The following is a 17,081-nucleotide window of genomic DNA, read 5'->3' as shown; positions in this document are numbered from 1 at the left end:
TTTGCATTTCCCTGATTGCTAAAGATAATAATTTACATTTTTTTCCATGTATTTATTCTTCATTTGTATTTGTTCTCTTGAGAAACGTCTTTTTAGTTTATTTGCCCATTTATTGATTGGAATATTTGTGGAAGATTTTGCTTGTTTGTGTGTTGGTGTTAAGCTTTTTGAGTTCTTTATATATTGTGGATATTAATATTCTGTTGGAAAAACAGCTGACAAAGGTTTTCTCCCATTCTGTACACTCTTTCTTCACACTTTTGTTTTCTTTGTTATACAGAAGTTGGTGTTTTTTTTTCAATTTGATGCCATCCCATTTTTTTAAAAAAAAACACTTTATTTCCTGATCTTTTAGGAGTTGTATTGAGGAAGTCAATACTTACATCTGGAATGTTGACTCTCTATTTTCTTCCAGCAGTTGCAAAGTTTCTGGTCCAATACCCAACTATTATGATTTAGATGTAGTGTCCCCCCAAAAGCTCACGCGTGAGATAATGCAAGAAGATTTGGAGGAGAAATGTTTGAGTTATAGCCTTAACCTAATCAGTGAGTTAATCCCTAATGGGATTAACTGAGTGGTAACTGGAGGCAAATGGGTTGTGGCTGGAGGAAGTGGTTCATTTAGGGCCTGGATATGGGATATATATTTGTATCTGGAAAGTGGAGTCTCTCTCTGCCTTCTGATCACTCTGTAAGCTGCTTCCCTCTGCCACACTCTTCTGCATCACCTTGATCCCTGAGAAAAGAGCTGGCCTTCAGTGGACTAAGACCTCTGAAACTGTGAGCCCTCAAATAAACTTTTCCTCCTCTACAGTTGTTCTGATCAGGTCCTTTAGTCACAGCAGCAAGAGAGCTGACTAAGACACCAAGTTTTGATTCACTTTTGCGCAGGATGAGATAGGACTCTAGTTTATTCTACATATGAGTATCAAGTTTTGGTCAGTACCATTTGTTAAAAAGGCTGTCTTTTCTCCAACATATATTTTTGACATTTTTGTCAAGTTTCAGATGTTTGTAAGTATGTCCGTTGGACTCTGTGTCTTCTATTCTGTTCCATTAGTCTTCGTGTCTATTTTGATATCAATATCATGCTGCTTTTGCTATTATAGCTCTGTAGTATAATTTGAGATAAGGTATTGTGATGCCTCAGGCCTCCAGAATTAATCTTTGTGTTCAAGATTTCTTTGACTCTTCTGGAGTTTTTATTCTTCCATATAAATTTTAGAATTTTTTTTTTCTAGTTCTGTGAAGAATGTCATGGGTATCTTGTTGGGGATTGCACTGAATCTGTAGATTGCTTTTGGTAATGTGGCCATTTTAACAACATTAATTTTTCCTACCCAAGAACATGAGAGATCTTTCCATCTTCTACTGTCTTCTTCAATTTCTTTCTTCAGTGTGCTAAAATTTTCATTGTAGAGGTTTTTCACCTCTTTAGTTAGGTTTATTCTGAAGTATTTTATTTTATTTTTGAGGGTACTGTGAATGGAATTGTTTTCCTGACTTCTTCCTCATTATTGGTGGATTCATTATTGGTGTACCCATTATCATACAGGAAAGCAAAGTGCAATTTCATTTGAGTCAGGAGGTCTGCACTTTGGGATATGTACTGTGATTAGACAGAGGAGGGGATGGAATCTGAGGCTGATCAGAATCAGATAGTAAGCTGTACCCGCTCAACACCCGGAGGGGCCAGAGAGCAGACTGACATGTCCTGTGCTTACCTCCACCCCTACAGCACATGGACTGAGGCATTGAGAAAGAAAGGTTTGTTGGGTAAGAAGTGGGTGGAGGTCGGCACAAGGACTTTCCTAACAAGTTCCACCATTCGGGTCAGAGCTGAGAACAAATAAACACTTGCCAGGATACCTGTGTTACACAAACTTTCTTTTAGCAGATTCTAAAATCAATTTCCCAGAAAGAAAGAAAGGCCTCTATTTTTAAAATATCAGCAACAATAACAAAAGCCAAAGGGCTGGGGTTGTAGCTTCGTGGATGAGCACTTACCTCACATGTGTGAGGCACTAAGTTCGATCCTCAACACCACATAAACTAAATAAATAAAACAAAAGACATTTAAAATAACAGATTTCTATAGGACAGATATTATGTCAACTACATATTAACTGATTCCTACTGTCTACTCACATTTTACATTTTTTTCAAATTATACCTAATTTTAAGTATAATTTTAGATATCTGTCAATTAATTGGATCCTCTCTCAGTACCTCTTTATTTTCCATTTCCATTCCCTTCCACTCTCCTTCATCCTTTATACATGAAGTTCTAACTTCTTACTCCTTTCTTTCCCTCACTCTTTCCTTTAATTTTTCCTTTTTCCTTTTTCTTTAATAGTACTTTCCCTCTCTTTCAGACTGCATAATTCTAATAGGTCATTTGTTCATTAAACCTTTTTCCTGTAGTCACAGTTACAGGGCACAAGGCCATCCTTTTAAGGGATGTTGAGTGTTGTTCTGGCTGTTTCTTGATGGATAAAAGGTCATTTCTTTATTTTTTTTTAATTTTCTATTTTCCAACTTTTAGTCCTTTCTTTCCGTGCAATTTAGGATGTTATCATTAATGATCAATCTTCTTGACGTATTCAAAATTAATTCTCACCCATGTTCCTCTTTGGTCAATAGAGCTGTAGAGATTAGAAATAATAACTTGCACAGTATACACTGCTTTTAAATAACCACTGTTACTGATGGCACCTTTCTTTTCAAGGAGGCACTAGTGGTTGAAATTAGCATATTGATTATGCAGATCAGATATGTCAAAGCAAAGACATATATCTAGTTTGGGGCTTGTTATTAAGAAATAACTTCTCACTAAAGGATCTTCATATATGTAGGATGAGGACCCAATCTCAATGTATGTGCAAGCACAGAATTTCACATAACATGAAGAAACAGGCCAATAATATGCCTCTAAAAATCTATAATTCCCCATTAACTGAATCCTCAAATATTAATGAAAATGAAATCCCAGGCAAGAAATTTAAAGACCTGTTGCTTAAAATTATCAATGAATTTAAAGAGAGAAAATACAGGAAGTGAAGTAAATACAGTGAAGTAAATACAGTAAATTACGTTCATTTTATTTTATACTTATTTATCTTTTTGGTACCAGGGATTGAACATCTCCAGCCCTTTTAAATATTTTATTTAGAGACAGGGTCTTGCTGAGTTGCTTAGGGCCTCACCAAGTTGCTGAGGTTGTCTTTGAACTCACAATTCTCTGGCCTCAGCCTCCTGAGCCACAGGGATTATAGGCATGCACCACTGCACTCAGCAGAGCATTTTAATAAAGAGATAGAAATTCTGTAAAAGAACCAAGTAGAAATCCTGGAAATTAAAGATACAATAATTGAATTAAAAATCTACTTGAAAGTCTCACCAATAGATTAGATGATGTAGAAGACAGAAATTGAGAACAAGGAATTGAGAACAAAGTAGATGAACTTGAAAACTCAATGATAAAGAAGAAAATAAGGCATGATGATCAGAATATACAAGAAATCTGGAAAAACATTAAGAGACCAAATCTAATAGTAATTGGGATCAAAGAAGAATCCAAGATATAACCTAAGAACATGAATAACCTTTTCAGTGGAATCATTTCAGAAAATTTTACAAAGCTTAGGAATGAGATGAATATACAGAATGTGTTCAGGACCTCAAAGAGGCAATACCAGAAAGAACCTGTCCATGACACATTATAATAAATATATGTAGCATATAGAACAAGGATAGAATTTTAAAGACCTTAAGAGAAAAACATCAGGTCACGTTTCAAGGTAAGTCAATTAGAATTACATTTGATTTCTTAGCAGAGGTTCTAAAAGCTAGGAGAGCTTGGAAGAATGTATTCTAAATCATGAAAGAAATAGTTAAAAGTCAACAAAGATTGCTATATCCTGCAAAGCAGTCATTCAGAGTTGAAGAAGAAATAAAAATCTTCCAAGATAAGCATAAACTAAAAGAATTCATCACTACTAAGCCAGCACTAAAGAATATATGGGAAGAAATATTATATGCAAATGAAATTATTAAAAAAAACTTTAGCGCCAGTGAATGGAAGAATCTCATTAGAAGTGTAACTAAGGAAATGTGAATTAGGACTTTGAAAATAAATCAAAATGGAAGGAAAGAATAAATATTTTTTATATAATAACACTGAAGGTAAATGGGCTTAACTCTCCAACTAAAAAAAATAACTGAAAGTAAATAGCAGAAAGATCAATAGAGTAGAGGGAATTGAACTGGGGAAGGAGGAGGGGAGAAAAAGGGAGGTTCTGGGGATTGAATTAGGACAAATTATATTCCATGCTTTTATAATTATGTCAAAATGAATTCTAATGTTGAGTATAAATAAAAATAATGAATTAAAAATCATAACATTTCTTACATTTTATTTGATCAAAATGAAGTGAAATTAGAAACTACACAAAGAAAAATGATAGAAATTTCATAAACACATGAAGATTGAACAGTATGTTTTTGAACAATGAATGTATTATTGAGGAATTAAAAAAGAGAAATTGAAAAATTTCTAGAATCAAATGAGAACAAAGACATAACATACCAGAATCTCTGGGACACTCTGAAGATGTTCTAAGAGGTAAGCTACAGCACTGGATGCCTAAATAAAATTAAAAAACATACCAAATGAACAAATTAGTGATGCATCTTAAGCTCCTACATTGCAAGAATAAATCAATTACAAAATCAGTACAAGGAAGGAAATAATTAAGAACATAAATTATTGAAAAGGAGTATAAAATAATACTAACGATCAATGAAACAAATAATTGGTTCTTTGGAAAGATAAAAGAGATTGATAAACTTTTAGACAAACTAACAAGAGAGAGGGAGAGATCTGAATTAATAAAGTTAGAGATGAAAAAACAAATGTCACCACAGACATCTCTGAAATACAGATTATCATTAAAGACTACTTTGAATACTTACATTCAGTAATTTGAAAAATCTAGAAGAAATGGACAGATTTTTACATACATATGACCTACTAAACTTGAACCAAGAGGATATAGAAAACGTAAACAGACCTATCATAAGTAATGAGATTGAAGCAGTAATAAAAACCTTTCAATTAAGAAAAGTCCAGGACTAGGTGGATTCCCAGCTGAATCATATCAGACCTTCAAAGAAGAAGTAATATCAACATTCTTCAAATTCTCCTATAAAATAGAAAGTGGAAAACAATTTCAAATTTATTCTATGAATCCAGCATCAACCTGATACCAAAACCAAGTAACAACATGTCAAGGAAAGGAAACTACACACCAATATCCCTGATGAAAATGAGTGAAGCTGGGCATGGTGGTGCATGCCTGTGCACTTTAGAACGTGAATTGTTTATTTCTGGAAATTTTCCATTTAATTTTTAGATCATGGTTGAATACAGATAACTAAAAACAGAAAAAGTTAAATTGTAGATAAGGGAATATTACTGAATACTTGGGACAGTATACAAAGTTAGTGATTTTAAAACAAAATTTTTCTGAATTTTAAAATAAAACATAATTTTATTCAGTATGCAAGTGTGTAAAGAGTAAGAAATAAAATAAAAATTACTTATATCCTAACAGCTGAGCAATAGCCATGTGTTAGAACAACATTTTAGTCTTTTCTTCCATGTTTACCTTGCTTTGGACTTATTATTTTTCTTGTTTGTTTTTTTATTATTGTTTTTGTTTTTTTCAGAACCAGAGATTGAACCCAGGGGCACTTGACTATTGAACCAATAACCAGCCATTTTTATTTTGAGAAAGAATCTCACTTTGTTTAGGGCTTCACTAAGTTGCTGAGACTTGATTTAAACTTGCAATCCTCCTACCTTAGTGTCCCAAGTCACTGGGTTTATAGACATGACTACCTCGCCCAGCTTATTGTTTCTTAATAAGTTAGAATCAGGCCATATGCTTTGCTTTATAACCTGTCAGGTTTGCTGTTACTATTATTTCACTTAAAGATTACAAACACTTGCTGGATGCAGTGGTGCATGCTGGTAATCCCAGCCACTCCAGAGGCTGAGACAGGAGGATTGCAAATTCAAACCAAGCCTCAGCAAATTAGCGAGGTGTTGAGCAACTCAGTGAGACCCTGTCTCTAAATGAAATATTAAAAATGGTTAGGGATGTGGCTCAGTGGTTAAGCACCCCTGGGTTCAATCCCTGGTACTAAAAAAAATAATCACACTTTTCCATTTAATTATTACACTGTATTTTACACATCATCTTGGGAGCCAGAAAGAAGACTATTAGACTATTTACATAAAAACAGAATTTTTCACAACTCTAGAGAGAAAGCCGCTTCCTTGGAGCTTCTTACCTTCCCCACATTCCCAGTGAGTGTTATGATGAACCACAGAAGAAGTGGGAATCCACCAGCAGTTCACACTTCCTCAGAGATGGAGCACAGCAGCACCTGTACAACTGGAAACCAATTCCACAGGACACCTGGAGCTTGCAGGGGATAAAGTAAATACTGCTGGTGACATCCAGGGGGACTTGGAGAAAAGAGAGAGGGTTGGCAAAATACTTTTCTAGTATTTAGCTGGAAGGTACAATTTCATCTTGCTAGTGTTGACATGAAACTCAAAAGAAACCCCCCCGCCCCCCCAGCATTAAAGAGACAAAGAACCATAAGCCATCTAGTGAAATTCAGGTCATTCAACCCATTTCAAGCAGCATAATGGCTTACCAGGACCAAGTCTAAGAATGCTTTTCTGAAGGAGTTTACAACATAAGGGCAAGTCCATTAGGCTTCTTGCATTTCTCTTGGGTATGTGTCAGAACACTGACATTGCTGTGTATTTGAGCTTCAGTAAGGTGTTGGATAAGGCTGCTCATGATTTATACCTCCACTGACTCCACCACCACCTGCTCAGCACCACCATACACCTGACACTATGCCAGATGCTTGGGGTAGTCATATTCAATCTGACCTTGTAAAGTTCATGCACACCATTCACACCATGCAGATCTGAGAGATCACCATGCACAGCCACACATCTGTCTTACCACCAAGGTTTTATTTTGAGGAAGTGGGAATAGATAGCTCTAACTTCAGCTCAACTCTGAATGCCTTTATGTGGTGGTATCACTAGAAATGAGGTCCTACCTAAAGAGTCTCAACTTTGGGGAAGCTCTTGTTCCACCAGAATGAGAATATTAGGGGGAGCTGGTTTACAATGGAAATGAGGTACAGTTACTGACAATAAGGAAGGTGAAGAAATGTTTTAAAAAGAGATTCATGGTAAACAAAAGACTTTTCAACAAATGGTGTCAGAACGAATTGGATGTTCATAGTGAAGATAAACCAAGGCAACTTTGTTGGAATTCAATTGACCATAAATGAGTGAGTTTATCTCTGAGCTCTCCATCCTGTTTCATTGGTCAGTGGGTCTGGTTTTATGCCAGGACCATTCTGTTTTGATTACTATAGCTTTGTAGTGTATTTTAAAATTAGATAGTATGAGGCTTCCAACATTGTTCCTTTTGCTCAAAATTCAAGGTCTTTTGTGGTTCCTTAAGAATTTTAAATTTTTTTCTTATTTTTATTAAAACTTATGTTCAAATTTTTATAAAGATTATACTCTTTCCTAGACATAAATGTAAAAGCTAATGCTATCACACTTCTAGGAGAAAACTAAGGAAGATCTGTTCAACAGAATAGACAAAAGTTGCCTGGTCAGGATACAGAAACCGATAACCTTAAAAGAAAACACTGATAAACTAGACTTTATCTAAATTTGAAACTTCTTCTGATGTAGGAAATGAAAAGACAAGTCATAGACTGGGATAAAATATTCACAAAGCATCTATCTGACTAAGGAAACATCCAGAACACATAAAGAACTCTAACAAGTCAACACCCAGAAGATGAATTACCCAATGAGAAATAGTCAAAAGACTTGAATGTATACCTACCCCGCCCCCCCGCAAATATACATTTTTCATTACCAGAGAAGTACAAATTAAAGCCACATTGAGGTATCTCAGCATATCCACTAGTAGGACTAAGATTAAAAAGATTATCAACTTTAAATGTTGGCAAGGATGTGAAGAAACTGAAAGTAACCTACATTTCTGGAAGAAATGTAAATTATACAACCATTTTCCTAAATCTCTTAGAAGTTTCTTATAAAGCTAAACAAACACCTTTCATATAACCCTGCATTTTATCTCCTGGGTACTTAACCAAGAGACAAGAAAGCACATATCCATACAAAGATAATGCATGAATACCCATAATAGCTTTTTTCTGAATAGCTAAAGAGCAGAAGCAACCCAAATGTTAATCAATAGATGATGTATAAACAAATCATCATAAATTCATTAAATGGAATTCTACTCAGCTTTTAAAAGGATACAATTACTGATACTGTCTGGGACATGAATGAATCTTATAGAGATATTATGCTTGAATGAAAGAAATTATACACAAGAAAAGTACATGCTATGATTCCATTTGTATGGAATTCTCCAACAAGCCAAATTAATCCATGGTAGAAAAAAATCAGAACAATGGTTGCTCTGGCAAGGGGTTAATGAACACTCTAAAGTGACAAAAGTACTTAATATTTCATAGAACTTTGGGTTACACACATGGAACAATTTGCCAAAGTCATGCAGAAAAAATTGTGAATTTCAATGTACATAAAATTTTACATTAAAAACTATGAAATTGGGAATGGCTGGGAATATAACCAAAGCAAAATAGGCAAAATGTTGACCAAGGTTGAAGTGGATGTTAAATATGGGGTTCATTTTGCTATTATGTTTACTTTATATGTGTTCAGGTTTTTTCCATAATAAAAAAAAAATTAAAACAAAGAGAGATACCGAAGAGGAAAGTTTAAGCTTATTAGAAGTTAAAATAGTCTATAGATCTTCCATCATGGAAATAGTGTGTCAGGTGAAAAGAGAGCAATGACAGAATAGAAAATCCAGAAATAGCACCTAGTACATATGCAACTTTAGTATGCACAAAGGTGATATCTCAGTCAGTGGGGAAAGAGGCACTGTTAATAAGCGAGGCTGGGAAAACCCAGTAGCCATGTGCAAAAAATAAAATTAGATCCCTCTCTCAATCAAAGTCAAATTAATCCATTGTTTGTGTGTAAAAAACACAATCATACAAACACTAAAGAAAAAAAACAGAGAGGATTCATAAATATCAAGCAGTGGGTACATAGCTCTGGAAGGGTGGCCACTCAGTAGGTCAATTCTAAGGAAATGCCAGGCTCAAGGTTGGGGAGCCAGATTATGAGTGAGACCCCAAGGAAGGGCCAGCATAAAGAGCCAGGGGTGGTCCCAGAAGGAGTAACACAGCCAAGCCAGAAGACCCTGGGAAGACTGAAAGAAAACCAAGGTTCAACTTGGAAATTCATGGGCTACACCATGGAAAGAGTAGACTGCTTTTGGTCAGCTTAGCAGATAGCCATATCTACAGCAGCTGCCCATGGAGGGGTGAAGGAGAAGGAATGGGGAGAGGCCACAGGAGGAGAGGGACATGTACTGCATCTGTGTGGTGCCCAGACACATTTGTGTGACCCAGCTGAGTCTTGCACCAAGATGGCAGCCTAAGGATGCATGACAAGGCCACAGTGGAGAGGCACCAAGACCTTCCAGAATTCTTCCTAATCTGGGAAGGCTGCTTTTCCATTTCCAGAGGGCTATGCTGCATGAACTAGGTATAATTAGCTCCTCCCAGTATCAAACACCTCAGGGAGTGTCAGCCAACTCCCCCATCATGGAGAGGATGCAGACTGTGAGACAAGATAGAAAAAAGTTGGTGCTCTTCACCTTCTTGTTAGTGCTCTTCACCTTCTTGCAAGAAGGTGAAGAGCATCAACAAGGCTGTGTGCTGGAGGCTGGCATTCTGGCTTTGGGCAGAACTCCCAGGTGTAACGGGGTCAGCAATCAGGTGGTAACTGAGAAGATGAAGCAAGTAAGTGTCTCCCAAGGGCCTGGTGTACAGGCTGAGGGGCCTGGGTGAGAGTAGAACGCCCGCATAGGAGGAGACCTGTATCGAACGTGCCAGAGATGGGATCTGGGCTCCGCAGCTCTTGCATCTTGGAGGGAGCCAGGGTAGAAAACAGAGACGTGGATTCTGGAGACAAAACTTGTCTCCACTGAAAACATAAAGACGAGTCTGGATGGGAGGTGTGGCCTCAGGCCCTAGCTAGCTGGGGGCTCTGGTCCTCTTCCACATGCCTCCCTGGGTCAGCTTTTGGAAGAAGCCAGAGCAGCTCAGAGGCAGGGCAGGGTCAAGAAGCCCTTTCCCTCTTGTCCAGCCTGGAGGCATCTGGAAATGCACTCTGCATGAAGTCACTGATGTGCCACAGCAGGTCCCAGGACAGGAGCTTTGCACACTTACGCTACTTAATTCTTGTGAAAACAAAATCCACATGAAACAGCTGTGATTTTCTTCACTTGAAGTGAGGCGACAGAGCCTCTGTGCAGTGGGATTTAAAATTATCATGACCTCAAATTCGGAAAAAAGAAGGCTCATGAGGTTAGATGCTTTGCTTAGAGTCCTACAGTTTAGTGGTTTAAATCTAGCAGCTTCCTGTTCTCTGTAGCAAAGGATTAAGAGTTAAGGTAGCACATGGTTCCCCCAGGAAATGTGATGCTCCCTCCAAACAGGAAGTCAATGCCAACTTTTTTCTATCTTGTCTCACAGTCCCCTCAAAAAGGGGGAGACTGCAGTCTGCGACTCCCCAGTCACTCTGACCCTAAACCTTTTGCTTTCTTGCTCCTAGCCTTGGCCAGGTGTGGTCAGTCCAGGCACTGTCCCTGCCCCGCCAGGTCTCATGGCCTCTCCACCACAAGGCACAGGCCATCTATCAGAACTGTTACAGTCCAGCACACTCTGCTGTGCTTCTCTGACAAGTTCCTGTGGGGCAGGGCATTCCGGGGGAGCCACGCCTGAGTGGAGGCCCTCAGGGGCCCTGTTGCAAGGTGGCTACTGGAGCATGGAGCCAGCCCCACCTGCAGTGTCCTGGCTTCCCTTCTAACCAAAAGCCACTGACCACAGGGGACTGTGCAAAGCTAAGAGGCCCCAGGCGTGGGCTTGCTCCCCGACTCCATGACAGAGGACAACCCTGAGCAGGGAGAAAGGGCTTCCTTTCTTGGCTGCATTTCATCTGTCTTCCCAGGAGCCTGGAGGGGGCGTCTTTCACAGAGTTGTCCAGGCTTGACGGAGCTCACACATCTAAGAACGGAAGCTCCCCACACTGCACTTTCTGCCCCACCACCCTTCCGTGCCGCTCCCAGGGGTGTTGCTAACCTCCCCCTGGCGCTTGTGTCCCTGCCAGCCCCAGCCTCTTAAGCCCAAAGAATGTTGCCATGGGTCCCTCCACCCTCCTCCTGTGCTGTACAGGGCAGCTTCTTCCCTGAGGTACCCCCATTCCTTTCTGTCTCCCTCAGCTGTTGTCCATGACCCACTCACTGTAAGGTGGCCTCTTCAAAGCATGAGCTCCTGGCCAGGGGTTCAGGCTGTAGGGAGCACTGATAAGACGGGCTGCCCCCATCCCTCTCCTCCCTCAGGTCCCTTTGTGGTTACAGCTCTAAAGGCCAGGCTTGCTCCATGTGAGCCAGGCATCCCTTGCCTTGATGATGGTTCTGACTGGGGAGTTGCAGACTGCAGTCTCCCCCTTTTTGAGGGGACTGTGAGATAAGATAGAAAAAAGTTGGCATTGACTTCCTGTTTGGAGGGAGCATCACATTTCCTGGGGAACCATGTGCTACCTTAACTCTTAATCCTTTGCTACAGAGAACAGGAAGCTGCTAGATTTAAACCACTAAACTGTAGGACTCTAAGCAAAGCGTCTAACCTCACTGAGCCTTCTTTTTTTCCGAATTTGAGGTAATGATAATTTTAAATGAGAATGTACCATGTGGCAAAGTGCAATGTTCAGCACATGTGAATATTTGGGACTACTTGCCACAAGATATGGCAGCTCCCCAATGTGACCAGAGGATTACTACAGCTAGCAGGGGTAGGTGGAGAACCATGGGAACTAGAGCAAGAGATTGAATGTGGCTTCAGGCCATTTGGGATCTTTGCACATGTGGTCATAACCAAAATACACTGTAAGTGGGATTGCTGCAAAGTAAAGAGAGTTCAACATGGAAGAAGCAGAAGTGACTTTGTAATAGTAGACCTGTGGGTTGTTGGTTTTGTTTTCACTTATAATATTATACCTGCACATGGCAAGCCCAATTTAGTTGAGAGGAAATAAAAAGTAGCTTCACTTTTGCTCACCATAACCATTTTTTACTTTCCCAAATAATCACTAAGTGCAATTGTTTTTACATTACTATTACAACATTAACTAGTGTCCCTTTAATGTTTATAGATTTTAAACACTGCCTTTGACCTTCAGGCATAAAATATAAGAAAATTAGCTGAGCACAGTGGCACACACTGGTAATGGAACTCAGGGGTTCAAGTTCAAGGCCAGCCTGGGCAATTCAGTGGGACTCTTCTCAAAACTAAAGTTGCCGAGCAAGTTAAAGTCCCCCTCCAAAAAAAGAAAAAGAACAAAGCTCAAGCTCACAACTCTCATCTTCTTCCTATCTTCCACAGCTTCTTGCTTGGTAATTATATTTTTACTTTATCCTTCCAGGGGTTGTCTTTCTGACTTTGTTCATTGTGTTTTATGTGTCTAGCCGGTAATTTCCTCCACAACTTTAAATGATTATATTCAGTCTTTCATGTTTCAAATTAAGACAGTATTTATCAATATGAAAAATAAGAACACTAGCATATTTATTCTTCCTTCCTTTCTCCTCCCCTTTTAAATTTTTTTTATATTTTTGCATCATTATGATTTTAAGTTTTTGTGTTAGCTAACTGAAAGACTCTTCCTCACTTTGTCTACAGGTAGACGTTAAAAACTAGAATACTAATTAACAGCATCCACAACAGTATGGTTTCAAAGATTATATTCTCTGTAGAATTTTAGTTCAACATGATTGACCCAGAGAGAAAAAAAGTCCTGTCATTTAAAGTTTTAAAGTTTAACTTATATAAACTTTTAATTAAATAATTTGTATTTAAAAACAAAGGTAATAAATATTGTAGAACATATCAATGATTTTATTACATCTTACTATTACCTATTAGGTTCACCCCTATATATTGGTGATAGAAACACTTCACGGTGGTGGCTACTGCACATCCCCCCCTAACTCTGCATGTGGTGATACCGTGTTGGTAGCTTAAAATTGGCCATGGATGGGGAAATTTACACCACGGGAATTGGAAATCACTACAAACAAGGGTGTGGTTTGTTTTTCTATTGATTAAACATAATAAAGTGGTAAAAGAAATGTTAATAATATAGATTAAACTTGAATTTTGCTATGTCTATGGCACTTACAAAAAATTGAGGGAATACATTTCCAGTATTTTAAAACTATTATCAAAGTCACATGAATGAAGTTTTAACCTATACAAAGCTGGAGCTAAAAAAAAAAAAAAGTAGCTTCAGTTCAATCAATATAATCTCTGTAAGAACAAAAACTCTCTTACCAGTAGGTTATATATCAGATTTTACGTCTATAAGTATATTGGGCAAAACATTGTGGGTTAGGATGCAATTCCATTTGTCAAATCATTGTTAAATTGAGACCCTGGGCGAGATAGGCACACAGGTTCAGCAAAAATCAATGGAAGTGTTCTGTGAGAATGAATTGGTTGCTTCCCCCTTCCCGCTCGCTCCCTTTTCCCCCCTCAGTCCTCTCGGGCCTGCAATTTTTGGCTTTCACCCCCACCGGTGACCAAAGACTTGACCACTCGAAGTCCAGCTCCCCATAACACTGCTCGACATGGACATGTGATTGAAGGTGGATTAAATGTCACTCTCACCATTCTGCTACTTATGCATGGAAAGGGAATTGGCAGCGTCATTGGAAAGAAAGGGGAATCAGTTAAGAAGATGTGTGAGGAGAGTGGAGCATGGATCAATATCTCAGAAGGGATTGTCCTGAGAGAATTATCACTAATGCCATCTTCAAAGCCTTTGCTATGATCATTGACAAATTGGAAGAGAACATCAGCAGCTCTATGACCAACAGCACAGCTGCCAGTAGATCCCCGGTCACTCTGAGGCTGGTGGTCTGCTAGTCAGTGTGTCTCTCTCATTGGAAAAAAGATTAAGGAAATACTAGAGAATACAGGGGCTCAAGTCCAGGTGGGAGGGGATATGCTCCCCAATTCAACGGAGCGGGCCATCACTATTGCTGGCATTCCACAATCCATCACTGAGTGTCAAACAGATCTGCATGGTCATGTTGGAGACTCTCTCCCAGTCCCCCACGAAGGACGTGACTATCCTGTACCCGCCCAAGCTGTCAAGTTCTCCAGTCATCTTTGCAGGTGGTCAAGACAGGTACAGCACAGGCAGCAACAGTGCGAGCTTTCCCCACAACACCCGTCCATGTGCCTCAACCCTGACCTGGAAGGACCACCCCTAGAGGCCTATACCATTCAAGGACAGTATGCCATTCCACAGCCAGATTTGACCAAACTGCACCAGTTGGTAATGCAACGGTCTCATTTTCCTATGATGCATGGTAACACTGGATTCAGTGCAGGTTTGGATGAATCTGCTCAGACTACTTCTCATGAAGCATTCCAAACGATTTGATTGGCTGCATAATCAGGCATCAAGGTGCCAAAATCAATGAGATCCATCAAATGCTGGGGCACAGATCAAAATCGTGAACCCAGTAGAAGGATCTACTGATAGGCAGGTTACCATCACCAGATCTGCTGTCAACATTAGCTTCACTAAGTATCTAATCAACAAGGCTTTCCTCAGAGTTGGGTGGCATGGGGAGCAGCTAGAACAATGCAGTTTCATCCAAAATCCCTTTCTGCTGTTCACCACCACCCATGATCCATCTGTGTAGTTTCTGAACAGTCAGGGTTTTAAATACTTTGTAAATTTTCAGTTTCTATACACTTTATCATCATACATTTGAATCACATGGGATACAATATCTCATTTTTCTGAATATACAGGTTGCAGAATCACATTGGTCATGCATTCACATATATACACGGTAATAATAATGTTTGTTTCATTCTACTATCCTTCCTATCCACTTGTGATTTTTTAATTAAAGCATTTTAAGTCCTCTCTCTGTTCAGTTGTTAATGCTGAGGTTCATATTTAGTTTTATAAGCTTCTTCCTTTTTTTGGCTCATGAATTTTTCTGTTTGTCATGGAAATGTAAGAGTGGACTATTAATACATTTCAGTTTAGTTCTGTAATGTCAGGAGTTTTTCAACAAAATCAAAAGGTGGACTGGAGCTTTCTTTTTGTAAATAAAAACTAGATACCACAGTGATTCATGTGAGTTTTTTTAAAAAAAGAATCAGTTGGTTTTATGGAATTAATAACAACAAATATTAAATATCTTATGATTATTTGTAAAGTATATGTTACACATTCTTTAAATAGTTAATTTTTTTAAAAATCAGTGGTACTGGGAATAGAACCTAAGGCCTCACACATTGAGCTACATCTCTAGTTATATCAGTTAATTTAGAATAAACATGGATTTTATATATATATATATACACACCCACTATATATGTTACATATATATATATACACATGTGTATATATCTACATGTCTATCTATCCATGTATGTGTGTGTATGTATGTGTGTGTATATATATATATATATATTTACATAGTTATATAGTTGTCCATTGATATCCATGAGGAATTGGTCCTGGGCTCCTCACAGAAACCAAAATCTGCAGATGCTCAAGTGTTTTATGTAAATTGTCCTAATATTTTCATATAACCTATGCACATTTCATTCAGATGGATAGTTTAAATCATCTCAAAATTAATTATAATACCCGATAAAACAGAAATGCTATGTGGATATTCTACTGTATTGTTCAGGGGGAAATGACAAGAAAAATGTCTGTACATAGTCAATACAGATGCAATTTTGTTCCAAATATTTTAAACCCATGGATGTGATATCTGTAGGTACTATGTTCTATGCATTTTTTTCTTTCTTTCTTTCCTCTTTTTTTTTTTTTTTTTTTGCAAACCAGGTGTTAAGCATTTACCAGCACAGCACTGCCTCAGAGGCTTGTTGATCTTACATCACCAAAGAAAGTAGAAGGAAATGAAGAAAAATGCCTCTCCGTCCCTTGTTCCAGGGCCAACTTGAGCTACATCTCCAGCTATATCCTCTCCAGTGGCTGGCAGGGCAAAACACCCCTCAGAAGCCTTCACATCTCAAACTAGGGCGTCTGGTCCCTGCCCACCTCCCTCATGGGCAGTTGTGAGACTCAGGATGACGGCACGGCTGTAAGGATGCATGAGCTGGGGGAAGCCTAGGACAGCAGGGATATCTGCTTCTTAAGAGAGGTGCCACCCAGTAAATGGGCAAAGGAACTAAACAGACACTTCTCAAACAAAAAAAATAGGAACAGTCAACAAATATATGAAAAAAGTTTCGATATCACTAGCAATTAGAGAAATGCAAATTAAAACTACACTGAGATTTCATCTCACTCCAGTCAGAATGGCAGTTATCAAGAATACAAATAACAATAAATGTTGGCGAGAATGTGGGGGAAAGGTACACTCAGACATTACTGGTAGGACTGCAAATTGGTGCAAACACTCTGGAAATCAGTATGGAGATTCCTCAGAAAACTGGGAATGGAACCACCATTTGACCCGGTTATCCCACTCCTCAGTATATATATCCAAAGGATTTAAAATCAGCTTACTACAGTGACACAGCCACATCAGTGTTTATAGCAGCACAATTCACAATAGCTAAGTTATGGAACCGACCTAGATGTCCTTCAACAAATGAATGGACAAAGAAATTGTGGTGTATATACACAGTGGACTATTACTTAGCCATCAAGGAGAATGACTTTATGACATTCACCAGTAAATGGACGGAACTGGAGATGCTAAGTGAAATAAGCCAATCCCAAAACACCAAAGGTCGAATGTTCCCTCTGATATGTGATGCTAACATGCCACAAGGGA

General features: G+C 38.6%; 1 pseudogene; it reads left to right on the top strand.

Moving 5' to 3' along the window:
• Window positions 1–13,835: 13,835 nt before the first annotated feature.
• Window positions 13,836–14,963, top strand: LOC124094151 (poly(rC)-binding protein 2-like; annotated as a pseudogene).
• Window positions 14,964–17,081: the final 2,118 nt, after the last annotated feature.

Source organism: Marmota monax, unplaced genomic scaffold, assembly GCF_021218885.2.
Source record: "Marmota monax isolate L192 unplaced genomic scaffold, Marmota_monax_Labrador192_F-V1.1 WCK01_AAM20220418_F8-fsc00207, whole genome shotgun sequence".
NCBI classification, from domain to species: Eukaryota; Metazoa; Chordata; class Mammalia; order Rodentia; family Sciuridae; genus Marmota; species Marmota monax.
The sequence above is the reverse complement of the archived record's forward strand: the minus strand, read 5'-3'. Positions and strand labels throughout refer to the sequence as shown.